Here is a 5,443-nt window from a genome sequence, read left to right as displayed (position 1 = left end):
TACCCCTCCCTCCCCATCTTTCCATACCTCACATTTTATGCAAAAACCAAAGACTCTCCCCAACTCTCTCTCTCTCTCCCTCTCTCTCTCAAGCATGTTATTGAATTAAAAATTAGAATTTTTTTATAAGATAATTAATTTAATTTATTGACATGAAAAGAAAGAAAAAAATAATGACATATGAAAAAAAGGGAATGAGCAATAATAATGAAATTGAATAAATAAAGTTTAGGGACTCCCTAGTAAAAAAAAATGTTCATCAACTTCAACATTCTATACCTCGTCAACCTCATCAATTAGGCTAAAGCATGAAAGAAATGTAGATCCATGACAGAAATCAAATCTAAGCATGAAGAGACCTTAAAAGTATATCAACAGTTGAAGGTGGCTACCAGCTTTTATCTTAAAGGTCCATAAAAGCCCAATACTACTAAGCTAGTTGATCATCTAGTGGAAGTACCATTAAAGAAGGAACAACCTAACAAAGTCATAAAGATTAGTGCTTGTTGTGGGATAACAAAGCAGGCCTTAGCCAAGCATGTCTTAGTAATCATCAAAGAAATTCGAATAGTTTTGTAATAATAGTTTTGGGTTTGTCGTAAAAAATGGAGAGATTGTTGTTTTACTTTTGATAAAATGTTTTGATAATGAAAAACTTCTTTAGAATTTAAAAATGATTAGTGAGATTAATTTGTGAAATATCTAAAATAGTTTTGATGATGTCAATGATGTCTAGTTCAAGGATACGCTAGAGAGACTAATGGATGGAAATAAAGTGATTGGAGCTTATAAAACTTATTCATCTTCTCACTAGTGTTTTTTCTTTTATTTTTCTCTCAAAATGCTATAAATATCATTTGTATTATTTTATTTTAGTCTTTGTATCTTTATTTGAGAGATCATTGTAACTGAGAGTTCACCCTTCTCAGAGCATCTAATTATAATTCTGATTGTTATTGTATTGCCTAAATTATAAATAAGAAGGCCTATCGGGTTTTGGTAGAATGATTGTAATTCATAGTATTGAGGCTATAGGACCTACTTGAGTTCAAGTATGAGGTTTTAGTGAATTTGAAAATTCTTAGTGAGGAGGTTAGGTAGTGAAGTAGGTTAATTGAGCCGAACCACTATAAATCATTTGTGTTGATTTTATTCTTATTTTAGATTTTTCAAAGCTTTGCAAACATCATTTTACATTTACTATTCTATTGCATTAAAACCTCATTTCAAGCAAAAATTTGTATATCTCATCTCAATTTTTAAAACATTCAATTCATCCATCTTTTGGGTGTGTGTGGTGACATTCTTGAGCCAACTTAACATTACCTATATTTGCGATGAGGCTTATCCTGTCATGGAGTGAAATTTTGATATGCGGTTCGACCCCCTCAGCCTACATCCATGGTAAGGTTTTAATGTCGTGGTTTGGCAAAAATTGGCCTATGTCCACACAGGGCACCAGCGAAATGGATGAAAGCCCCAAGTTCCATATTGTTATCACAGTTAAGAGGTTCCATTGGCTACCAAAGTCCTGAAATTTTGTTATCACGGTTTGAATTGCCCTACATCAGCAAATTTGGTATTTCGTTTGTTGCGATTCAACAGAAAACCAGCCTATGTTTGCGTGAGATTTTGGTAGCCCAGTTTAGTGCGACCCAACCTACATCTGCAAAAAAGGATTTTGATTGGTGGTTCGATATTGCGCCTACTATGTAACACCTCGCTTTTCCAAGGTGTGTCACTTATGCTGGGAATTTTCTTTCTTTTATCACAAATGATTTCCTTAATATAAAATCCCCATATACATACAACATTTCATATGATAAGCTAAGGAATGATAACTTAAACACTTGCGGAAGCTAGAATTGAAACCTGAAGGATATCATAATTTCGTAAAAACACCAAACATACCATACTATTCTCAACAGCCAATAAATTACAATATCCAGTAGGTGAAACTGTTAGTGTAGGTGCTCTAGACCCAATCAGATTGGGCATGTTGTACACTGACAATTGTAATCATGTTATTATTTGAATAAGGAGTTGTTCAAATTCACAAGAAGTTATTCTATTAGTTTCTTGTTATTATTGTAATAATCGAATGAAACTAGATAGAAGTCTATATGATGTATACTGTGATTAATCTATAAAGATGTGAGATGATGCATCACAGTTTCTAGACATCATTAAACGTCCCAAGTCGTAGCAATGTCAAGAATGAACATTGACAATTGCGATAAGACTTGTATGTGTTATGTTTTTCCTATGTGATAGCAATGGGGTCTCACACCCATAGGCATGGCGATGCCTAGATAAGTACATAGGTGACCAATGTTGGAGAACGTGTCACTGGACATGACTCGCCATGAGAATCTATTTTGGTTATATGTTGATGGTATTCTCATACGAGATGGGTGTAACTAATCCTTGGACTTGAGGTTGTCACGGTCATCTCATAAGAAGACCGGTATGCTTTGACATCGTTTCGATGGGTCTAGATAAAGGCTGCACGTGGGCGATCGTTGGGCATATCGTGAGGCTTATGGAGATGGGTGTATAACCAAGATGGGACTCGTCTATCCCTTGATAGAGGATGATATATCTAAGGCGCTTTCGGTGGATATTCACTTTAAATCCATGACCATGGTAAAAGAGATCAATAAGGAGTTATTGATTTACTTTCTATTAAGTGAATATATCTAGAAGACCGAAAAAAACTCATGTGATCATTATCAAGAAACACATCGTCATACTTGAGATCACATAAGATACATTGACGAGAAGATCGAATTACATGGTAACCATGCTGGTGAAAGGTTATTTGCGGATTACGAATCCTTCTGAATAATTGGGTAGGCATGATGCCTTGCTAGAGGCCAATCTTGTCTTATGTGTTCGTACCGACACATTGCCAACATATTCAGAAGCCTAATGAGTCATACGCAATAGGCACGGTCCCTGGCTTAAACCAGGAGAGTGGACGTATGGTTAAGTGGGACACTTCGGTAAGAAGTTATGCCGTCGTAGGTTCTCACGGAAAAAGAACAAATAGACGTAATGACGTCGATATGACGAGGAGTCATCATAATGGAAAAAGTTTCCTAAAATGGCAATTGATTAAATTAGAAAAGAGTTTCTAATTTAATAATTTTCTATTTGTTGGAGTGGCAAATAGGAAATAAAATATTTTTGGGCTTAAGTTAATATTTGGATTAAATTAGATTTGGGCCAAATATTCAATTAAATATTATATTTGGACTAAATTAGATTTAGGCCAAATATTAAAATAAATATTATATTTGGACTAAATTAGATTTGGGCCAAATATTAAATATTATATTTGGACCAAATTAGATTTGGGTTAAATATTAAATATTATATTTGGGCTTGAATTAGATTTGGGCCAAAATATTTTATTTAAACCTATAAAAGGATTTGAGCCATTTAATTATATTTCTAGTTGGACTAGAATAAGCCCACTTAATATTCTAATTAAATTAGAATTAATGGGCTAGCCCAATCCATTAGGGTTTTAGAAACCCTAGGATATTTCATTATAAATATCCTTTTATAGGTTGCCCATGATTGCAGTGATTTTTGGTGTCTTTTTCAAGAGTTGAAAAACGTATTGCCATTCTCACTCTTCCCATTTCTTTTTGGCATCGATTTGAAACGTGGGCGTTCTTTTACCGTCCATACACAAGCCGCGCAAAGGAGAAGGAGCTAGCACTCTTATTCCGCTCTTCTTGCCAACGGACGCGTGCCGCGTATCATGAGTTAGAGACCGGACGCTTGGACGGCTCGAATCCGCGAACGACTCGATAATCTAAATGTTAGATTTATTTATTTGTTTGTGAATGATTTAATTTCGACGTTGATCCAATCGCTGGGATCGGGATAAGTTCAAAATTTTTGAACTACGCTGTTTACCCCGTAGCGATCTTGCTTTACTTTCAGAAACAACATATAAAACTACTTCAAACTTAGGGAACATCATGAATTGAAACTAAACTACACTTCAACCATTCATTTCCCCTTCTTACAGCTCGATTCACCTAGAACGTGGAATATTCTAAGGACAAAGTCCAAATTAGAAGATGAAACTTCTAAGTGAGAGTTAAAATAAATTTCATGAATAAATGATACAAATACATGAATAATCAGACACCCTAGCGTAGCTACGGAACCCTAGGCAATCACCCCAGCAATCACCCTTGAGGAAGATCCATCCCCAACACGGGAGACTCTTGTGATATCCGGCAACACCCAATAAGGAAATGCAGCTATACTACTAGGGTAACATCCCACCCCAACACAAGTATCGATATGCCAACAAGATCATGCTAAATAAAATATCACAACTATCAATGCAATAAAGTATGTACAAATATGATAAGATGAACATAAATTGCATGTAATTTGGTAACCCTCATGAAAGTCATGCTTAAATTAGGAAAAACATGTCGAGTATGAATTTTTAGCAAAAACCACCCACCTTGACTCAACCTTTAAAGACTCCTAGATATGCATGCCCTAACCTTGAAATGTGTGCCTGAATAATTTCCTAACAAAGATCCCAAAAATATTAATAAAACATATTTTTTCAGAATTTTTTCACATTTTTTTTCCTATTTTTCCCTTTTTCCCTATTTTTCTTATTTTCCCCCCCTATTTCCTCACCTTATGTGCTGCCCATGTGCTTGGTGCGTGCCTGCACACGCTCAAAGGCCATTCATCTTCTCTGGTGCTTTCTTCATTGCCGACAACTAGTCCAACCTGATTTTTCTTGATTCTCCTCCTATCTTGACCTATTCAACCTCCCAGACATGATGGGCACCCTTGTTTCATGAAAAATCCGGTTGAAACACTTGAAAATAACCGATTAAAGCTTGGCTCTAGCGAAGCCCAATTTTTCGACAACCCCTCAAAACAGCTTTAAATCAACACTAAAATGCTTCCAACTCTCCAGAAATGATCCTTGCTACCTCGAGAACAAAAGCCTTTTATCCAATCCTCACGATTTTTCCAAAAAACACAAGAAATTAAATCCAAAACTTGATGAAGAAACCCTCGACCATGCCCGACTATTTATAGTCGTTTTCGATCGCGTTGCCGGTCAATCACGGCCACCCTTACATCATAAGGCTTTGGCCTAGGCCATGATGGCCCTTGGTGACAAAAATGTAGTTCTACGGCACATGTAAGAATCCATATTTTCATGAGATTGTCACATAATTTAAGCAAGTTTAGAATACCGAAAAAATGGCTTGATAGCAGTTATAAGTGCTGAAACGATTGCAGGGAATGCCTCGGAGTATAATCGTCTAAGCAAAATGATATGGTCTCGATGGGTGTCCCGAAATATGATTTATGGTGTTAAAAGAAAACAGAATTGAGACAATTTTCGATACAGCTAAAATACAGCTTCAACTCAGGCTAAAAA

This window comes from Diospyros lotus, chromosome 1, assembly GCF_014633365.1.
Source record: "Diospyros lotus cultivar Yz01 chromosome 1, ASM1463336v1, whole genome shotgun sequence".
Lineage (NCBI taxonomy): Eukaryota > Viridiplantae > Streptophyta > Magnoliopsida > Ericales > Ebenaceae > Diospyros > Diospyros lotus.
This window is presented reverse-complemented; position numbering follows the sequence as displayed.